Consider the following 23,424-nt stretch of genomic DNA (forward strand, 5'->3'; position numbering starts at 1 on the left):
ATTCATCACATGGATAGTGAGACACTTCAGGAACTGAACACTAGTTTATGTTTAGTTGTTTTTCTCACGGTCAAATAATGAGCATCAAAGGAATCAAGTAACAGTCTTTAAAATTTATACGTATTATATCCAAGTCATTATCACCTCTTTACAATTTATACGTATTATATCTAAGTCATTATCACCTCTTTACAATTTATACGTATTATATCTAAGTCATTATCACCTCTTTACAATTTATACGTATTATATCCAAGTCATTATCACCTCTAATGAGCATCAAAGGAATCAAGTAACAGTCTTTAAAATTTATACGTATTATATCTAAGTCATTATCACCTCTTTTAAAATTTATACGTATTATATCCAAGTCATTATCACCTCTTTTAAAATTTATACGTATTATATCTAAGTCATTATCACCTCTTTTAAAATTTATACGTATTATATCTAAGTCATTATCACCTCTTTTAAAATTTATACGTATTATATCTAAGTCATTATCACCTCTTTTAAAATGTATACGTATTATATCTAAGTCATTATCACCTCTTTTAAAATTTATACGTATTATATCTAAGTCATTATCACTTCTTTTAAAATTTATACGTATTATATCTAAGTCATTATCACCTCTTTTTGACAAGATGCAACACTTAGTCTTTCAACATCAACTGAATTAACCCCTTCCAGATTTAACGCTGTGCTACAAAACAGCAACAACCATATTCATACCCCTTAATGTCAATTTGCAGTTACAGTGTAAATATCCTTTAGTGGTTTTCTAAAATATTATCTTGCTCATTTAAAGATATGTACAAGGCCAACTGAACTGTATGAATTATTACACAACAAAATACTGTCCTATAATTACATTACTTTAAAAGTACTGCAGCTAAAACAAGGTTCACATTTTACACAATAGGAAGCAGCACTAAGACTGGCCTCTAGGCAGAAGTAATGCTATTTTGTTGCTCCCAACACAGCTTTGTCCCGCACCACCTCCTCATTTTCATTTCCTAGTTCCCCCAAAACTCATTCAACGTACCCCTTTAGACAGACAAGTGAGGAAATGTTCATGTGAGCGACCAGGGGAAGGTGCATAGGTTCATAGGTAGGTACTAGGCTATTGGCCCTAGGGTCTATGTAAGCCTAGCCAAAAAGGTACTCTGGCTTTCGCCACCCAAGAAAATTATTTTCCTGTGCCACTGTCCAGCAGAGCCACAGAGGTGATCCCCGGGGTGGATTTACCATTTTCCATCCAATCATCAAGATTTTTCTTGAAGAGTGCTAATGAGGAGCTTTGTTTGATATAGATAGGTAGTTTGTTCCAGAGTATGGCAAGTCCCTGGGACAGGAATCTATCTCTCCAGCATGTTCTGTTTATTGTGGTGACAAGGTTTAGGTCCCTAGAGCGTGTAGCTCGGAGGGATTGGAATTTCTTTAAGTGGAGCATGTCCAACAGCTCTGGGTTTGACATAGCTTTGTATGTTAGGACGAGATCGCCTCTGAGTAGACGATATGCAACTGAGTAAAGCTGGAGTTTTTTTAGATGGTCTGCATAGGGCATCTATTTGAGGCCAGTAATCCTCTTTGTGAGGTAGTTCTGCAGCATTTCCAGGTGTTGTAGATGTCTTGTGAGGTATATACCAAAAGGGGCGTTGTACTCTATAATGGGTCTAATGAGTGACGAGTAGAGAGGAACAATTACCTCTTTTTTCCTGGATGAGAAACCTTTTGTGATGGGGTGTGCCATGTAGAAGGATTTCCTGACTACTGTGGCGATGTGATTGTCAAAGGACAGACTACTGTCCACCTGTGTCCCAAGGCCTCATCACACTTTCGGTGTTAAGTAGACTACCACCTATGTGGTAGCTCATGGGTACAGAGTTTTTACCAAAGGGGATGACAATGCACTTTTTGGCTTTGAGCTTGAGGCCATGGCTTTAACACCAGGCATCTGTCTCAGTGAGGCCCTTTTGTAGCATGTCCACATCGTTAGGAGTTTCGATTATGGCTCCTAGTTTGCAGTCATCTGCAAACTTCGTTAGCCAAAGACCTTCTGTGTTGACCTGCACTTCAGAAAAGTAGATACCAAACAGGAGAGGACCCAGGACTGAACCCTGTGGTACTCCACTTGTCACTGGTCTGAAGTCGGATTTGGAGTCTGCGACTTTCACAGTGTGGGTTCTGTCAGTGAGCCACCTGGCAACCCATCTTGTGACATAGGGATTTATACCTAGTTTAGTGAGTTTATCTATAATTCCAGAGTGGGGGATGGTGTCAAAAGACTTGGCGAGATCTAGATAGGCTATGTAAACCACCTTACCCTCCTCTACGGCTTTGGTGACTGCTTCAAAGAACTCTATCAGATTTAGGAGACATGATCTGCCTTTTACAAACCCAAACTGCGTGGGGTCCAGAGTTTGGAGATTTCCAATGTCTTTGTTTATAAGTTCCATGATGATACGTTCCATGGTCTTGCAAACCAGGCTCGTTATGCTAATGGGGTGAGAGTTTCCGGGGTCCGTGGTGGCTCCCCCTTTGTGGAGTGGGATAACCATCGCTGTGCGCCATTCAGTGGGCACAAAGCCTGAGGTGAGGCTATGACTGAACATGGTGCTTAGGTGGGATGCCAGTTCATTCTGTAGTTCGTGTAGAATGCAGCCTGGGATGTTGTCAGGTCCCATAGATGCTGTGTTCTTGGCTTTGGAGAGTGCGGTTTTTACCTGTGCAGCCGTGATTAAAGGAACTTTGCATTCTTCCAGTATAGAGATGGGCCCTTTAGGGGGTGAGAGGAGGATAAAGTTAGCACTGAAACTATCTGCCACGATGCTGGCAATATCAGTTGGTTCCGTATATTTAGTGCCATTGTGCTGTAACTCAGAGCAGATCTGAGTGTTGCCATTGAGATTCATGACATAGCTATAGAATGCTTTGTGTTTGTCTTTAGAATTAGTGGCAATTTTGTTTTTGTAACTAGCTTTGGAGCATTTTATGAGGGAGCTCAGCTTCTTACTGAGCCTGACCAGGGAGTTCTGCCAATCATGGGATTTTACTCTTTTTTGCAACAGTTTCCTTCTTCTGTTATAGGGTTTATTTATAAAAACAAAAAACTTCTACTGGAGCAAAGGAGCACACAAAACTGATTCAACATTCAAGATGTAAAGCACAACAGTTTAATCCAGTACGATTTTCGTTCAGCAAGTAGCTAAACATTAATAATCAGGGAACAAGGGAACGAGTCCCTTTTTCCAACAAAAGACAGAACCACCAGAAATTCTACAATACGAGGGGACAGAACAACAACAGGAAGAAGCCTCACAAAACGAAGAAATAGATGGTAACTGTTTAAAAGTTCTTGTTAACAAGAACGGTGACTTTAAAATCTATAACTAATTCCAGTTATCCAGTCCCCATCGAACTGTTTGAGCTTTCTTCAAAGGGATTAACGTTTATATCATCACAGCATTTTGAATTGTCTAGGACACTTGTAGATTTAAAGCTGTATACACGTAAACTAAATTTGTCTTTATTGTTGGGAAGTAATGAGATACCTAATAGTGTGTTAAGAGTTCCAAGTACTTTTAACCCCCCCACTCACCCTCTTTTATCCTTATATGAGCACTTATGTGAAGTTGAAATCAGAAAATTGTGCTCAAAATGTCCTTTTGCATATAATGTTTCTGTAAGGGAAAAAGATGCTTTGAATGCTACTAAATCTGCATCTATTCATTTATTGAAACCAGACAAGGGAGGGGGTTTGGTTTTAATGGATTTACACCACTACACAAGCAAAATGAAGGACGTGTTGAAGGGTGACACTTATGTAGTCTCTAGTATTAATGAGTTGAATACTTCTTATAAACATATAAACAGTTTTTTGAATGATTTGTTTTTGGAAAGAATTATTGATTTAAACATTTTGAATTATTTGTTAGTATTATCACCTAAGATACTGTCATTGTTTGGGCTCCCTAAAATACACAAGAGTCTTGAGGACCCCCCTATGAGATTATTAGAGAATGCTAGATCTTCCATAACATATGCTAGTGCTAAGTACATTCATAACATTTTGAAAAAAATATGTGAACAAGGAAGCCCAAATTTGTAAAGACTCGTGGGCGTTTTTATCTGCTATTAATCGATTTCCATTTAATGAAAAAAGAAGTTATTTACTTACCATAACATTCCATGTGAGTTGTTTATCTCGCCTTTATTCTCACTGATGGGTTCTCCACACGGCCGATAGCAAAGCTCAAGGTTTGCCAGTAGCTCGAGACCAAGCCCCTTATCCCACAATGCACTGCTGGAATTACCTCAGATCTTGTTTGCTGTGAGTAACAGTATATATATATATATATATATATATATATATATATATATACCCTTTTATTTATTTTTACCAAGAACACTTCCCGAAGGGGAAGAAGAAATATTGAATAACCAGGATGGTACCAGCCTCTAAGTCAACAGTCAGCCAGGAGGGGAAAGGAGGGAGGGACGTGAGAATAAAGGCGAGATAAACAAACAACATGGAACATTATGGTAAGTACATAACTTCTTTATGTGAAGTTGTTAAATCTCGCCATTTATTCTCACTGATGGGTAGCGTCCCTAGCACCCTCAATCTTGGGTGGCTCATGGAAGTATGTTCTTCAGTACCGCGGAGCCAAAGGAAGACCTGTCCCTTGAAGCCTTATCTACTTTGTAATGCGTGATAAAGGTATGAGGGTTAGACCAAGTGGCTGCAGCGCAAATATTGTCAAGGGGCAATTTAGCTTGAAAAGCAGAAGACGTAGAGACAGCTCTGGTAGAATGAGCCTTAGGTTTGTGTGTTAATGGCACGGCTCGCATTCTCATAAACAAAGGATATACAATCAGATAACCATTTAGATAAGGTTGTTTTAGCCACTGGATTGCCTTTTCTGGCTTCTGAGAAGGATACAAAAAGTTGATCTGATTTTCTAATATCCTTAGTTCTGTCAAGATAAAATCTGAGCTGTCTGTTAACATCGGGTTTGTGCAGCATGTATTCCAATTTGCTAGACTGGTTGGGAAAAAAGACTGGCAGTTCAACGACCTGATTGATATTGGAATCAGAACAGACTTTAAGTAAAAATGAGGGGTTTGTTCTGAGAGATACGCTATCAGCATGGAAAATCATGTAAGGTGGTCTGATAGATAATGCTTGAATGCTTGAAGTTCTGACACTCTGCGGGCAGAAGTAATGGCCACAAGAAAAACAGTTTTCCAGGATAAATATTTGAGATCACAAGAAGATGCTGGTTCAAAAGGGGGAAGAATAATTTGAGACAGCATAAAGTTTAAATTCCAGGGAGAATAAGGAATTTTGATAGGAGGTCTCATGTGAAGAATGTCTTTAAGAAAAGTCTTAGATAATTTATGGCCCATAACATTTGAGCCACCAAACCCAAGGTGAAAATTTGAGATGGCAGCTAACTGGACTCGAACTGTAGCAGCTGCTGCCCCTTCCTTAAAAATCTTTGTCAAGAATTCTAAAATAGAAGATAGCGGAGCTCGGAAAGGGTCAATTTTCTGCGTGTTGGCCCAAATTGAGAACCTTTTCCATTTACTGCCATATAATTTCCTGGTAGATGGCTTGTGAGAAGGCAAGAGAATTTGTCTTGTATCTTCTGAAATTGAATGAAGCCTGGCAATTAGGGGAAGTGGATTAGCCAAGCAGTCAGTTTCAGGGACTGCAGTGAAGGATGGAGGTCCCCTGACGGGTGCGTCAGAAGGTCCGGAACTGGGTCCAGGATCCATGGATCTTTCAACAGATGATGGTGGAGAAACGGGAACCAAATCTTTCGAGGCCAGTAGGGGGCTATGAGAATAACAGTCCTTCCCAGCGATTTTGCTTTCTGTAAAAATCTGGGTATCAATGTGAAGAGTGGAAATGCATAAAGGAGACCCGGGGGCCAATTGTGTAAAAGTGCATCTCTCGGGGAATGACCAGGAGGTGGTATTAGGGCAAAGTAGCTTCTGCATTTTGAATTGATGTGGCTGGCAAAGAGGTCACAGCAAGGCTGGCCTCATTTACGGAAAATCAGCTCCGCAACCTGTTGTTTGAGAGACCACTCATGAGGGAGCAATATCACCCTGCTTAGCTTGTCCGCTATCACGTTGGATTTCCCCGGGATGTGCGTTGCTAACAGAAAACACTGGGACGACACAGCCCATTGCCAGACCCTGAGGGCTTCTCGACAAAGTTGGTAAGACTTGGTTCCACCTTGCTTGTTCAAGTACCAGACTACTGACATTTTGTCCATCTGAATTGCAATAGTTACTAGAGGGAGAGAGTCCTGAAAGTACTGCAATGCCAGAAGTACCACTCTCAACTCTAGAACACTGATGTGCAGATGTGATTCTTGATCTGTCCATGTGCCTTGGGCAGTCTTTCCCTGAAAATGTCCCCCCACCCTATCAGGGAAGCATCCATGGTCACAGTGGCTACTGGGGGGGGGGACAAAGGGTCTTCCGCTTGTGACAAGAAGAGACGTCAACCACCACCGAAGGTCTCTCTTGCAAGAATCCGTGATGAGAATCATGTGGTGCATCGGTAGTTTCTGGTACGGCCACTGAGCAAAGAGGAGCCATTGAAGAATTTGCATATGCATCCTTGCGAGTGGTATAGCCAGAATTGCTGCCGCCATCAAACCTAGCACCTTCAAGACCTCTGCTGCTGTAGCTTTGTTCTTTGACACCAGTGAGCTGGCGTGTTGGCAGAGCTCTTTCGATAGGAAGATGTAGAGTGGTAGTTGAGGTAACTAACTCTGCTCCTATAAAAACGGTATGCTGCGATGGCGATAAGGCAGACTTTTCGAAGTTGATTGTAATGCCTAATTGATGTCAGAGTGTAATGTGTTGCCTGAGTCAATTGATGCCTGGTGGTAGCGGTGAGGAGCCAATCGTCTAGGTATGGAAACACCTGGAATCCTAGACGTCTCAGGTGAGCCGTGACCACTGCCATGCATTTGGTGAACACTCTAGCACTGTTGTGAGATCAAAGGACAGGGCTCGAAACTGGTAATGATCGTCTCCCAGCCGGAAACGCAGATAATCTCTGGAGCGTCTGTTCATCTTTATGTGATAGTACGCGTCCTTGAGATCTATGGAGCACATCCAATCGCCTTTCCCTAGGAAGGGAAGAATGGACTGAAGCGTGACCATTCAGAACTTCTCTTTCTTTATAAACTGGGTGAGTCTGCTGAGGTCCAAGATAGGTCTCCAGTCCCCTGTTTTCCTTGGTACCAAAAAGAATCTTGAGTAAGTTCCGAATCCAACTTGGTCTGCTTGGACTGGTTGGATGACTCTTTTTTCTAGCAATCTGTGGACCACTACGATTGCTTGTTCCCTGAGATTGGGTGGAACATCTGGGATTCTGTTTACAGGAATGGGAGGGGAAGAGAACGGTATGAAATATCCTCTGGAAATGATGCTTTGTACCCATGTATCTGCTGTTATGTTTAGCCAGGCTTCTGGGTACAAAGACAAGCGACCGCCGACTGCCTCCAGAGCCAAACAGTCGGGTGCCCTTTCAGGGGCGCTGGTAGGGTTGACTGGAGAACTGACCCCTGTCACCCTGTTGCTGCGGACCCCTTCTGCCACGGGGGCAGCATCTTTCATTATAACCCCCTCCTCTGCCTCTAGTGGGGGTTTCTCCACGTGTGTCCTGAAAGGCTCCCTGTGCTTTTCGGAACCACATTTTCCCTCCCCTAGGGCCCTTGGAGTAGGGCCGAGTAGGGGTAGAAAAATGGGCTCCAACGACAGATAAGGTCTTGCCTTCCTGCTCACACCTGGTTAAAGTTTCCTTTACTTTAGGCCCAAACAGTGATGAGCCATCGAATGGGGTGTTGATAAAGGAAGACTTAAAGGGTTCCGCAAAGGAACAGAGACGCATCCAGGCTTGTCTTCGAAGAGCAATGCACGAACTAGCGGCTCTACTGGAACCATCAAGCTGCATAGGATATGAGACGCATGGACGGGTTTACCACTGAGTTTAGGGTAGCGAGCTGGGCATTGACTTTGTCGGCCACCCCTGCAGCCACCGTACCCTGCAGAGTATCTCCTAGCTCTTTCAGGAGATCTCTTTGTAGTCTCATAAAATGGGTTAAGTAGTTCAGTGATCGCAGAGAAAAAGTCACTGAACTAAACATGCACTTCCCATATCTATCCATGACCCTAGAATCTCTGTTAGAAGGCTGGATAGATGTGGATGTCTCAGACACTTCCTTTTTGGTGGCTGCAGCTACCACCATGGCATCAACAAGCACTGCCTTTGTCAAAAATGGCTTGTCCACTGGGGCAAACATGAATTTATTGGGCTTACGAGGAACAGGTTCCATGGCCTCCGGTGACTCCCACACCTTACGAGAGATCAGTTCCATGAGCTTGTCGTAAGGCGGAGACACCCAAAAAGTGGAAGGTTGAGACCCAAAAGCCTTCAAGAGCATGGACTCATCCTAAGTAGGGGTCTTGGACTGCCAATCACCCCTCTGACTAAGGATCTCTAGTATCTCTGCAAAGCAGATATCCTCAGAGGGGGATCGAGGGGACCCTTCTAACTCATCCCAGTCCATGTCAGATGTCAAAGACTCCTGTGGGGAGTCTAAATGCCTCCTCTTGCACAGTCTCTTCCTGGGCACCTCCTCAGTGGGGGGATCTGGGGAGGTCTCAGAAGAGCAGGGGAAGCCCTGTGGGGGTACTTGAGGCTCGGGGTCTCTACGCTTAGGGAGACCGGTAGACAAAGAAGCAGACACAGGAGCTTGAGGGGAGAAGGAAGGCCGAACTGATGCTGATGTTGTCTTTGGAGACAAAACTCTCCTCAAAGCATCGAAGGCACCATGACTCTGACGAGAAGGAGTGGATGGACCCGAGAGTACCATCCGATCCTCCCACCGAAACCATGGGCTCCGAGCCCGAGGTAGGAGCCGAGCTCATCCGAGCCGAAGCCCCGAGAGGAAGAGTCAGCAACGACAAATCGGTTCAACTATCCTCCCCGGACCCGATGGGAGAGCGTCGGCTCCTAAAGTCCTCGGTCGGTGCCGAGGACATCCGAGTAGATGGAGCCGATAACACCGGTGCGGATATCGGCTCCAAGGGTTCAACAATCATCGGTTCAGTTTCCTTCGGCTCCCAGAGTCCAGTACGGCTCGGAGGAGGAGTAGAAAATCTGGTTCCATGGTCTTCTGCACCACCGAGCTGGTCGGGGCCAACAACAATTTGGCAAGTCCTTGTGCCTGTAAAAGCTTTTGCACTAGCCGATCCATGTCCAAATCTGAAAGGCTGACTGAGGACTTAGATGAATGCACCGAAGGTGCTGACTGGAGCAGAGGAGAAGAGGGAATTTAGAGACTGGCTCCAACACTGAGAGCTGGCTCTGAATCAAAGGTACACTCAGTTCCGAGGTCTGTGGAACCGATGACCCTCCCTCTGAAGTTTTCGCCTTTTTTGCCACTTTAGGATCTGAAGATTTTGTGGATTTGGAGGACGTGCTAGTACCCTCATGGCTACTCAACACCTCAGAAAAGGAATGCTGTAGTAATCCCCTGTCTATTAGCTTCCTCCCTCTCTCCAAGAGGACTCTTGAAGAAAATGAATGGCAAATGCTGCAAGTGTCTTGGAGGTGTTTAGCCCCCAGACAGTAGACACACTGAATGTATTTTCTGCCCACAATCTGGGCATTTTTTGAATCCTGATTTAGGATGGGATTTTTCCTTGTCATCTGACATGTTTAAGTAAAACAAACCAGTATACTGCAAAAACTAAGACAGTAAAGTCCTTACTTAACTTGTAAAGACTCACAAAGCAACTAAGCCCAATCCGGGCACTATCTATAACAATTAACTATAGATTACAATTACAGGGCTAAAGAGGCCCACAGAGAAAAACCATGACTATTAGAAAAAGATTAATAAGTCTAAATAGGGCTAAAGGCCCACACAAAACAACTAAGCCAACAGGGCACTAACTATCCAAAACTATAAATTCTATTATCTAATTTTCAAACACTAACACAACTATCTTATGAAAAACTCTAAAACAAAAAAGTTTTTTTTTTTTTTTTTTTTTTTTTAATCAAAACTGTTTTTTATGACAAATGGTCCGAGCTAGCTGGATCACCAAGATCTCTCTTGCCGCGGCAAACTAGATCTGAGGTAATTCCAGCAGTGCATTGTGGGATAAGGGGCTTGGTCTCGAGCTACTGGCAAACCTTGAGCTTTGCTAGCGGCCGTGTCGGAGCCAAGGATCGGCTCCAAACCCATCAGTGAGAATAAAAGGCGAGATTTAACAACTTCACATCATCATATTCTTAAAAATAGATGTTATTGATTTGTATTTCTCTATACCCCACAATGTGGGAATCGAATGGGTTGTAGAAAGAATGTTGTATCATGATGCAGTGAACAACAAGGTGAGGCTAGTTCAGGAACTGCTTGATATAGTGCTAACCAACAACTTTGCGTGGTTTGATGATGAAATCTATTTACAAAAGGTGGGAGTAGCTATGGGGTCACCATGTGGTGCAAGTGTTTCCAATTTAGTTATGGCTCAATGGGAGCACTTGTTTGTTTTTAATGAACTGGAGACTCTGAATAAGATCAAATTCTACACCAGATGACTGGATGACATTTTTATAATGTTTGAAGGTGATAAGTCTGATATTAACAGTTTTTTAGACAAATTAAACAGCAGTACAACCTTTTTAAAGTTTACCCACAAAGTGTCTTTTGATAGAATAGCCTATTTAGATGTGGAGTTATCCAAGGATTTGAATAATAAACAGTTTGTGGCTAAAATTCACTGTAAGGAAACGTACTCCAACACGATGTTACATTTTACAAGTCCCCATCCGTACCAACAAAAAAAGAGTGTTGTAAAGGGTCAGTTGGTATGTGCGGCTCGTATGGTAACTAATGATGAAGCATTCTTTGAACAATGCAATGTGTTGCGAGGTATGTTTTCCAGTAGGGGGTACCCAGATAGCTTGTTGAATGACCTTATTGAAGAAGTTCAACATAAAAGGACTTTGGGAGTTTATACTGCTTTATTGGCTAAACAGGTCTCCACATTAGACACAGCGGAGAGGATAGGTAATAATATATTCCCCCGTGACATTATGAATGTAGAATTTTAGACATGTAAGTTCAAGCTCAGCTTTATTACACCATTTAGTTTAGAAGTTTACTCAATAAAAGGGATTTTATGTAGAAACTGGAATCTGTTCACCTTTGAGACATATTTGACTAACAAGTTTGGTAGTGTACCTATGGTCATATATAGAAGAGGTATAAATTTGAAGAATTTTATGGAAACAGTTAAAGTTGGGTCACACAGAATAGAAGGGACATTTAAATGTGAGGCCTGTAATTTTTGTAGGTACATAGCCACTGGAGCTTCAGTTACAATTGGTGGTAAGAACTACAAATTAAGGGGGAGATATAGTTGTTTGTCTAAATCTGTTGTGTATTTGGCTTCCTGTCAGTCTTGTCCTGCATTTTATATAGGCAAGACTGACAGGAAGTTTAAAGATAGGATATATGAACACATTTACCATATTAAAAAGAAGAAATTGGAAAACGCTTTGGCGAGACATGTTAATGAATATCCTACCCATTCTTTTTTGTTTAAAGTGCTTGACCAGATTTCCCCAGACATAAAAGGTGGCCCTTACCAGCTATTGTTGGAGCGACAAGAGTTACTATGGCAATTGAAGTTACAGGCTTACAGAGCCCCAGGCATTACTGAAAAAGTTTCATTGAGCTGGATATTGAAGTTGAAGAGTTTAACACGGTAGTGAGAGAGTTGTTTTCTATTTGCAAAGATGTTCAGTGTTTTTTACTTTTATTGTTTGTTGCATTATTAAATATTGTAGAGGTTTCTATCTAGGACATTGCTGCCCCTGGTGGGGGTGTGGATAAGTTGATCCAAGTCGTTGGAATTTATGAATTCCAGAAAACGTTGAACAAAAGAGTTGGTACATGAGTAATTTTGCCAGTGAATGGTGGGGTTGTTGAAATCCCCCATTATTAGGGTGTTGGGTTGCACTCTAATATTTTCCAGTGTTTCAAGAAATGAGGAGTGGGAATCCTGGGGCATGGTGGAGGATCTGTAGCAAGTTACAATTTGGATTGTGGTCTTGCCCAGTGTTAGTTGCACTTGGATAATCTTGGATGCATTATGTTGAGCAACTAGCCTGGAGGTGTGGATATCCTTAATGAATATGGACATGCCTCTGCCTTCAGTGTTTTGGTTCCGGTTAGGTCGCCAAAAGGTGTGGTATGAATTATAGCCTGGTAATGCAGGGGTGCTCTCTGGAGCCTTGAATCAGGTCTCGGTCACTGCACAGATGTTGTTGTTCTCCATTTTAAGGAGTGCTTCAAGTGAATGCATTTTGAGGTTTAGACTCCTAGCACTGAGTAGCATTACCCTCAGATTATGCTTGCTTGTACCTGCTACAGTGGTGAATTTGTCATTTGAACTTTGCCTAAAAAAGGCACTATAGGGGTGGCAAGAGCCTTAGCCAGTATCCGGAATCCCAAGGGCAACAGGTGCAGGCCATCTCTAGCAAAGCATCGTGGTCTGTCGATCATGTCATCCCAGGTAGATACTTGATCCCCTTAGAATGACACCAGAAGCTTAGACAATTGTTGAAGTCAGTCATTTTGTACTTGTACTGTTGCATCATTCTGGGTGATGGCAGAATGCTACTTAGGGCTAGGGTCATACCTGTCTGGGCTACAAGATCGGAGAGCTCCTCCATGTCTTTTTTCATGTAGTTCAGGGAGGTACGTCTCAGGTCATTCGCACCAACATGGACAATGACAGAGTCATATTTGTACTTGTTGTGGCGTGACCTGAGTGCGTACATTATGTGGCGGATCCTGGCACCAGACAGGCAGCTGACAGTAACTTTCTCCTTGTTTAGCCTGGTGAGTGAAACATCAGTATGCCTGACTATAGAGTCACCTATGACTAGAGTGTTGGGTACGTTGTTATGCCTTATGGGCTGTGGTTGAGTGGCACACTGAGTTTGTGAGCTATGTGTGGGTTGTGTTGGGGGGTGGAAGTTGCTTGCATTTCTGCTTTGGAGGTCTCTGTTGCTTGAGCAGTCATCCCACTCCACAAAGGGGGAGCCACCACTGATCCTGGGAACTATCGCCCTATTTGCCTGATGAGCCTGGTCTGTAAGGCCATGGAACATATCATCATGGAACTCAAAAACAAAGACATTAGCAACCTCCAAACTCTAGACCACACCCAGTTCGGGTTTGTGAAAGGCAGATCATGCCTCCTGAACCTGATCGACTTCTTTGAGGCCGTCACCAAAGCTGTAGACGAGGGTAAGGTGGTTCACACAGCCTATCTTGACTTCGCCAAGGCTTTTGACACCATCCCCATTCTGGAATTATAGCTAAACTCACTAAACTAGGTATAAATCCCTAAGTCACAAGATGGGTTGCCAATTGGCTCACTGACGGAACCCACACTGTAAAAGTTGCACTCCAAATCTGACTTCAAACCAATGACAAGTGGAGTATCAGGGTTCAGTCCTGTGACCTCTTCTGTTTGGTATCTACTAAACACATAAGGCCTTTGGCTAATGAAGTTCGCAGATGACTGCAAACTAGGAGCCATAGTTGAGTCCCCAAATGATGTGGGTATCCTACAGAAGGGCCTTACTGAGACAGATGCCTGGTGTCAAAGCCATGGCCTCAAGCTCAATGCCAAAAAGTGCATCGTCATCCCCTTTGGTAAAAACTCTGTACCCATGAACTACCACATAGGCAGCAGTCTACTTAATGCCAAATGTGTGATAAGAGACCTGGGGACCCAGGTGAATAGTAGTCTCTCCTTTGATAATCACATCACCACAGCAGTCAGGAAATCTTTCTAAGTGGCACACCTCATCACAAAAGGGTTCTCAACTAGAAAAAAAGAGATCATTGTTTCCCTCTACTCGACACTCATTAGACCGATTATAGAGTACAACGCCCCTTTTGGAATGTACCTCACAAGACATCTGCAGCAGCTGGAAAGGCCACAGAAGTACCTCATAAAGAGGATTACTGGCCTCAAACAGATGCTCTACACTGACCATCTCAAAAAACTCCAGCTTTACTCCGTAGCATATCACCTAGGTGATCGCTGCCTAACGTATAAAGCTATGTCAAACCCAGAGCTGTTGGACATGCTACACCTAAAGAAATCCCAATACCTCCAAGCTACACACTCTAGGGACCTAAACCTTGTCACCACAATAAACAGGGCATGCTGGAGGGATAGATTCCTGTCCCAGAGACTTCTCATACTTTGGAACAAGCTACCCCATCTATGTCAAGCAAAGTTCCTCATTAGCACTCTTCAAGAAAAATCTTGATAAGTGGATGGGAAATAGGAAATACACCCCGGGGATCACTTTTGTGGCTCTGCTCGACAGGGGCACAGGAAAATAACTTTCTTGGGTGGCATAAGCCAGGGAACCTTGCTGGCCAGGCTTACTTAGGCCCTTGGGCCAATAGCATAGTACCTACCTATGTAACAGGCAGAAAAGAGATAAGGGTATCCCACTCCAGTTCCATGTCAACAGCTACAAAGGAATTATTTTCAGAATGCCACATCCTTTTCTCAGTGTAAATTACATATGTATACACCACTGGATTAGTGTGTTTTGTCACCATCAAGAATTGTTAGGCCTTTGCTGTAAACCCTGCCCCTGTCCCAGGGGATAGAAAAGTCCATTCGGTCACTCCTCACAGCCAACTACTAACCTGGGTCACAAATGGGGCTCCATGCCTCTGAGCCATGAGTGTACATTTTTAAATGTACTCCATGTGTACACAATTTTCAAGCATCTACAGTAAAGCTTTTGTTATTAATTGTGCCAGACAGTCACCTTATTATGTGGTAGCACTACTGCTAAAAAAAAAAACAGTTTGATAAAATTAAGGGTAAAGCAGTTATCACTAGCATTTTGACAAAGCATACATATGCAAAAATACATATAGTGTGTTATGATATCCTCAGGGAGAAAGGTTCCAGAAATACTTCATTTCTGCACCTTCCGTGCCACTACACTGTTAATTCCTGCTATAAACAAAATTATAGCATACTTTACACATTTTCTCGGAACCCATTTAGAGAAACATCACTGATACAGCTGAAATAAAAATCAGTGAAATGTAATGACTGAAAATATTAAATACCAAATGCTCAGTGGCACAAAGCAACACCATTATTATACACAAACGCAGTTTTGTTCTGCTACACTTGTACTGTAAATACAAAAACTGCCACTGAGTGGAAGTTAAAGAATACAGGGGTCTTTTATGATTAGTTAAAGGGACCTAAGAAATAATTATACCAAAATAAGATGGAACTATAAACTGCACATGTACCTTAACTATTTATATCTCCATCTTATGCAAAAGAAACAACCACTCAAAACAAGATAAAAAACTGTTTCTATAAACAATAATTTACTGCACTTGTAATGAAAGATTGTGTGTTAATCCAAAACAGCTCCTGGTGCCTTGCTAGTGAAATCTAAGGGTTGCTGCAGCATGGGAGAAAGGAGAAATTCTCTTTGATATAACTCACACTAAAGAATTAGTATTTATGGTGGAACAGCCAAAATGATAATTTGCACAGCTGGTCACTAAAAAAATTGAAGTTGTGTATGTAAGCTTAAAAGACCAGTAAATATTTGAATGAAGCAGGTTGTAATCCAAGTCACAGAAGATTTATTACCAGAATTCAAAGTTAAGCACTTTCATCTCATGCACACATATTAAGAGACTTCAACAGGACACTGGCATTGTCGAAGAACGATTAGATCACTGATGCAGTAGCACAAAGCTATACATAGGGGAAGCGTCCTGCCAAGGATATTGGGTGTGAGTGCTTTCTCGCCTCAAAAAAAGGAGGTTGCAGCCCAAAGGTATGTCATGTCCTAGAATATCAAAAAAGTTAACTTATGCCATTGTCTGAAACAAAGAGCAAAGTTGGCTGAGACCCTGCCGTGACCAATGGTAAACTGGAAGAAAATGAAGGGAGATGTACAGAGGAGATTAGTATTGCAACAGTGATCTATTTGAATATCTTCTTTTATGGTGCGTTTAATTACACAGATGTACTATGTTCAATATAAGTTTATTGTTGCAGTAACATAAAGCAGTATGGGATGACTGCCATTGCTTAGACACGAAGGTTGGAGGAAAAAGAACTGGAGTCTAGAAGCACCTGGAGAACAGATCCAGCAAATTCTACTCAAACTCTGGAAAAGGAGTCAATTTTACAGTGTTTACTAAAAGTGCAAACTAATGACCAAGTTGCTGCCTCTAAACAAACTCCAGAGTCCACCCATTTCCAGAAAGCAACACAGCTCTAGGAGAGAAAGCCCTGACATTCTGGCAGGGTTTTTTCCTAATGAGGGCAACAGAACTGAGCAGCCTGAAACAGCCATCTAGAAATGGTTAGCTTGGAAAATGTCCATCCTTTTTTCTTCCCCCTCCACTTTTCTTATTATTCCTTAATGGGCTTTTGTTGATTTGACTTGAAAGGCTCCCAGAATAAAGGTCTACGTCTTGAAGGATATCATCATCATCATTAACCTCCTTTTTTCCAATTTTCTTATTGGGGTCAGGGTGTAGCCATCTCTCTCTTGAGCCATTGCTACTCTCATACCTTTTTGCCAGTCATTTCTGACAGGTCTTCTCACACAATCCATCCACATCTTTGCTGGAGGTCCTCACACAATCCATCCACATCTTTGCTGGAGGTCTTCGTTTCCTCTTGCCTTCCTCCTGTCTGTCCTAAATCTTTTTCACTAGACTGTCGTTTGCTTTCCAGCTCATGTGCCCAAACCACCATAATCTGTTCCCTTTGATATTCTCTGCAGTTGAAGTTACTTAGGCTTCTGCTCGAACATCTTCATTTCTTTAGCTGTCCAACAGTGTGCCTCCTACACTTCATCTCCAGCACCTTTAGTTTCCTCAGCTCACTGCTGTGACTACAATGCTCAGGTTTCTGCACCATACAGTAGTACGAGTTGCACCACTGTTTTGTACACCCTACTTTTCAGCTCCTTTGGCATTCCTCTGTCACACACTACCCCTGACACACTGTGCCAGTTGGCTACATCCCCTCTATTTCTAGCTTTGATCTCCTCATTTAGACTTCCCTTCTCCTCAAACACCCCTCCTACATACTTGAAGCTGTAACCTGTTCCACTATTTTCCCTTCCTATCTCAGTTCTCAAGCTTTTTCTGATTTCCTCCAGTTGCCGTCATTACAACTGTCTTATCTGGACTCACTTTCACCCCATGTGCCTTCAGTTTTGCATTCCATTCCCCCATCCTTTGCTGAAGTTCTTGTTCAGATTCTGCCTGTACTGCCACATCATCTGCATACAGCAACTTTGTCGATCTTTCCCTGTGACCTATTTGGTAATGCCGTCATTTACCAGTATGAACAGCAGTGGGCTCAGAACTGAACCCTAATGAATACCTATTGTCACTGGGATCCCAGTGAGAGTCCAAACACTGTTGGTACTTATGTTACAGAGTCTTTTAACATAGCTCACACTAATTGTACCAATTTTCTGGGACTTTGAATTATCACAGGACTGTCCAAACCAACTTTCTTGAGACTTTGTCATATGCTTTCTCCAAATCTAGAACACCCAGATGGATTCTTTCCTCATCTCTAGCATTTTTTCAACTACTTGTCCACTGCAAACATCGGGTAGGTCATGCTGCATCTTGATTTGAATCCGAACTGCTCATTTTGCATCTTATATTCTCCTATTCTTTGTATTCATTTATCAACACCCTCTTCAGTACTTTCATGCAATGTGACAGGAGTTTGATAACTTTTGCCACAATTGCAAATGTCCACTTTGCTCTTCTAGATTGGTACTAGTTTGCTTATTCTCCAGTCATGTGGGGTATGCCCTTCTCTCCATACTACTGTGAGTACTCTCAGGAGCAATGTCTACCTTAACTTGCCTAACAGCTTGATCATATCTGTTGTGAACCTATCTGGGCCTTCTGCTTTCAATGATTTCGTTTGCCTTAGTACTACTCTTACATTACTTATGGTGGGCTCCTCTTCTTCTTTCACTGTAGGTTGCATCTGGGGCAGTACAACTTTTATGTGGCTTTCTTCATTCAGAAGTTGCCAGAAGTACTCCTCCTTTCTGTCTTTGATGTCACGAGGACTGATGAGTAGGCTGTTGCTGGCATCCCTTAAGAAGGATGTCTAATGACCATCTTCTTTATCTTTCTGTCTTTGATTTGCAAACTGACAGAGTTTCTTTGTGCCATCTACTAAGTCACATTCCAGAAGCTGGAAAAGTGACTCTGATGCCTTCTTCTTTGCTAATGAAACCATTCTTAGTCTCTTGTGTTAGCTATCTAGTATTCCTTCTTAGCCTAGTCCACAATTTCTATCTCCCACTGCTTCCTGCTCTCCACCTTCCTTTTTTTCATGACTTTCTGGACTTCTGCATTCCACCATCAGCTTTCCTTGTGTACCTTATTTCCATTCATGGCTTGGCCCCATACCCATTTTTATAGTCTTCATACATGCTGTGTTGAGATGTTGCCATTCTTCTTCAGTTCCACCTATTTCCTTTTTTCCCACAGGTGCTAGAATCCTGAATACTTCCTTGAATTCTTCAGCTTTCTCTCCAGTCAATTCCCAGGTCTTTAGCCTTGTCTCTGTTGGCCTTAGTGTGTTCGCTGACCATTGCTTGCAACTGACTTTGGCAACCAGTGATTTGTGCTTGGTCAGACTGTTTCACTTGGGATGACTTTGCAATCACTAATTCTACCCCAGTGCCCGTTCCTTACTAGGAGGAAGTTTACCTTAGTTGCAAGCTAGCCTCTCTTGTATAGGATCCTGTGACTGCCTCTCTTGTTGAACTGTGTGAAGACAAGAAGGGCCTCTTCTTCTTTTTCCTGTTGTCCTACCAATGAAGACCCATGTTGTCCTGATAACCTGCTCTGCTTGTCCCAATACATGCAATTCAGGTCTCCCAATATCAACACCAACTTGTGTTGTCCTGCTTTATCTAGTAGGCACTGCAACTGCTGCTCTAATTTTTTTTCCTTACTATCACAATCCTGCTGTGGGGTATAAGCTGAAATTGTGAATATTGCAATATCCTTACACTGGAGTCTGATTACCATGAGCCTGTCACTAATTCTGATGACATCCCTCACAGTGTCCTGAAACCTCTCTCTCACCACAACTCCTACATCTTTTCGAGTCTGTCCTCCCCCTGAACAGTAGACTCTGCATCCCCAGCCAAGTGGCTTTGATGAACTGCCCTTCCATTTGATCTCCTGGATACAGAGTATGTCTAGCCTCCTCCTTACCATCATTTCATTCACTTCCAAGCTGTATGCCTTCAGTGAAAGTATACTGAGTGTAGCAATCTTTAGTTCATGTTTGGAAAGCTGATTGGTTTTATGTCCAGCTTTTGATTAACAGAGCTATCACAGGTAACCCAAGCAGGGCAACTGGACACTGGCCAGCCATTACTTTATTGGCCCAGGGTGCTGGGCTTTATGGGGGGGGGGCACTGACCAATAGGGGCACATAGACTCCTCCACTGTTAGCACAGCTCCATGATATAGGTTGGAGTAGGCTGGGTCTTCATCCCACTTATCACTTGCAAACAGCCATGCCCATTTTTCACGATATTACTCAATGTGACCAAATAACCTAGAACTAATTTCCACACCATCGAGAGGCTAACCCAGACACAGCAGCACTCAGTCTATGATTTGTGTTCTCCTATCTTAAGGATACTGTGCACCACAGTTGATGCTTAAAGCCGTTGATCTATACATCTCTTCCCCCTACAGGGCACCATCGAGATTCTATGATGCTGCTGCCCACAATGCCATTTCTGGATGAGTTTGAGGTGAAAACACTCAGCATGTTTTTGGAAGATGGGATGAACCCTACAGAGATACAGGGAGAACACACAAACTCCATACAGGCATTAGCCCAGAGGTCAGGATCAAAACCTGTACCTTAAGCATGGGAGGCAAATACCTTAGCCATTATGTCAACTATGTCTTTGAAGGATACCACCTCTAATACTTAATGAACTGGTGAAAGAAAAAACTGTTTCACTCCCTACAGTAACTTACCTCTTTCCACTAATATGAGAAACTACCAGAAAGAATTATTTTTCTAAGGTGGTATTCAAACTCTGAGAATTTACATCTTCTGGGTAACTCTGCAGCCTAACCCAGGCAAGCCTGGGCATTACAGAGCCTGTAGTGCCAGCATGTGATACAGCATAAACTGCATCATAAGCACATCTGATTGAATGGTTTGTGACTTATGAAGCAAAAGATACCAAATTAGATGAGGCAAATTTAGTCAAGAAAATTGGAAATGAGCTGCTACGTCACAAAAAAATAGAGAGCAGAGATTTCATCATATGGGTCTAGCAGTTGACAGCCCTGAAATCTAGACTGGATGAAGCAGACACTTGCTTCCCATATCTGTCAAATGTCCTGCTGCCTTTTTTACTGGAGACAGGATTAGAAGAGGCTACATGCTTAGACCCACTATCCATGTCTGTACTGTCTGTGAAGGGACTCCTAATGAGATAAATATCAGATCAGGAACTTTATGCAGCATTATCTGGCGTCTTGTGTGTCAGGAGGCTGAGAATCTGGAGAAGCACAAGCTAAATTACAGGCATCATCAAATGTCCCAAGTACTGGATATAGCTGGGGGAGCTGGAGAGTTGAATCCAGGCTCAGGAGGTCACATTATTTCTTTTGTGTCTTTGAAATCTCACTTCCCTCCAATTTAAACATTTTTTAATTTTACCAATTGTATCAGAAAATGAAATTTCTTTAGGAGGTTGAGTCAGGCTCAAGTCCAAGTTACTGCTAATTCTTCTAGTTAACTCCTATGCTTTTTTCCTTTGCAACACTGGAAAAGATTTCAGTGGAAAAATCTCTCTATGAACCTTACCATTAGAAGAATGAGAAGCAGAGTCGTCTTCTGCTTGCTGACTCACGTTCTGTTAGATAAACAATTTTATTTTCTCCTTAGCCTGTTCTACATCAAAACATGACTTTGATTCTCCAGGAAATAATATTCTGAAGACAGCTGGATGCATCAGCTTGAATCTCACACCTGCCTCTTGACATTCCATGACTGCTGGGATCAATTTGCTTCTCTTCTGCCTGGTGTACAGTGAATAATCATTTTCTACAAACACTCTGCTGTCTCCTGTTTTTAATACTTTGCCCTTCTGATACAATTTTGTCAGGATTAACTCTTTCTGCTGGTAGGATTGTATCTTCACTAATACAAGTTTTGGCTGCTTTCGCTTGGCCAGGTTTGGACCATACACTCAGTATGTATCAATGTGTATTAATTAATATATTCTGCTATGGAGATCAGTCCAGTTGCTTATTTGTGCTTTCATAAAATTAATACAGTCTGTTCCTTCCAGTTTCTCTGATACAACAGAAAATCTCAAGTTTACTCAGCATGCTCTGTCTTCTAATGCTGTATTTTTTAAACAGTTCTTCTTGAGAAACCTCATATTCAGCCAGCTTTTTCTTCATGTCAACCACTTTTTTTTTTCATTTTGTCAGTTCATCTGAACAGCTAGTTAAAGCTTATTCTATTTTGCAGACTTATGTTGTTTAAACTGATATATTTTTTCAATGTTTCATTTATTTGAATCACCTTTGAGTACATTTCATTTATTTTTTCCTCTAAAGTACTGGAAGCCATCTCTTGAACCAAAGCTGAAGCTTGAACTGCATTCCGGTGAACAGCTACAGAATCTTTCCCAGTGTTTCCTCTTCACCTTTTCTGGTTGATTTTCTTTGAGGTTTTCCAAATTTCTTCTTTGCTGGCATCCAGACAGTGCATTTACTAGCCAGTAGCTGAATTTTACCAAAACACATTTTCAATGGAACTTCTTTTTCTCAGTTCTGTTTTCGTACTGGAAGTACTGAAGTTGTGCTGTTAATGATTGTGCAGCCATCTTGGAAGTCTCTCAGGAGGCTGAGTCAGGACATATATTCTCCAGATTTAAGCTACCAAGTCTTACAATACTGCTCCAAGAGTGCTTTGTTTTTTAACAATTTCCATACTACCTTGTTAATCAACTCTTCAACACAGTTTTGTGTAATCACTAAAAAACAGACATTTTTCATTATTTCATTCCACACTTTTAAAATGTCATTTATAAAGGCAATGAATGACTAGGCCATACTTCTGGATAACCCAACTTTGCCTAAGTAGGCACTGTGACATCCGGACAATACCCCACTGGGCTTCCAACAATAATGTGATGTCCCTTACTATCCTGGGTCAGTAACTGAGGAGCTTCAATCCTCACTACTGCCTCCAATGTAAGACCATCACTTAAAAAGAAGTAATATTTCACAATTTTCCCCTAAGAGCACAACAGGAACAAGCTCATTAACTTGGGACTGGATGGTAAACTTCTGCCCACCACTAATGTAACTCCTCATTATATACTTCATAGAAATGTGTCTCAGTTTAAGAACTCTGACACGCTTACACTTAAATAAATTAAATCTCACATCATCCAAACATTTCTGGGAAAGCTTGACACAGATTTCCAGCTGTGCCTCTTCCCCAAAATAATATGATAACCTGCTGCCACCAATCAGTGTGTCACATGCCCTTTGAAAGGGGTGTCCAATTATTAAAATTAGATATTAAAACAAATGATAGAAAATGATCTAAAGCAGCCAGGCTTTCGGAGTGGCCCGGGAAGTTATCAAAGCAGGTATAAGCACTCGCAAATCGCTAAAGAAAACATTGATTTACCAGCCACAATATAAGTTGATAAAAATAGTTAATACTGAGAAAAATGATTAAATATATAAAACAGTAATTTCCAACAAACAGAACTCAATCACCAGGAAAATGAAATCAATACTGAATGATAGAAATTCAACATTTAGAAAAACTCTGATTAGTTATAATTTTCCTATCTCACTAAAGAACACTGCCCCTGATCTAAACTAAATTATTACAAGAGAGCAAAGGCAGGCTTACAGTTCTTGGTGAGTCCTTTTGGGTATTCACTGCACAGTACGGATGTGAACAACTGACAACTTCTACAACTGGCTGTTAACTGACTTCAGTCTTCTCTTTTAACTGTCACAACTGTTCCAGTTCTAATTTTCATTTCATGTTTTGAAAATCAAGCGACAGCTGTTTACTAAATTCCTTCCTGACTTTCAGCCTTTGACAATAATACATAGCAACTGTCAATATTCAGATAACATCTGCAGATCAGCTGATTTTAAGGCAGTCTGCATTTAGAATCTTCTTCACAAACATATGCAGTTAGAAGTGTAAAAGAACACTGTT

The sequence above is a fragment of the Protopterus annectens genome, chromosome 16.part0 (genome assembly GCF_019279795.1).
Source record: "Protopterus annectens isolate FY-2018-M chromosome 16.part0, PAN1.0, whole genome shotgun sequence".
Lineage (NCBI taxonomy): Eukaryota > Metazoa > Chordata > Ceratodontiformes > Protopteridae > Protopterus > Protopterus annectens.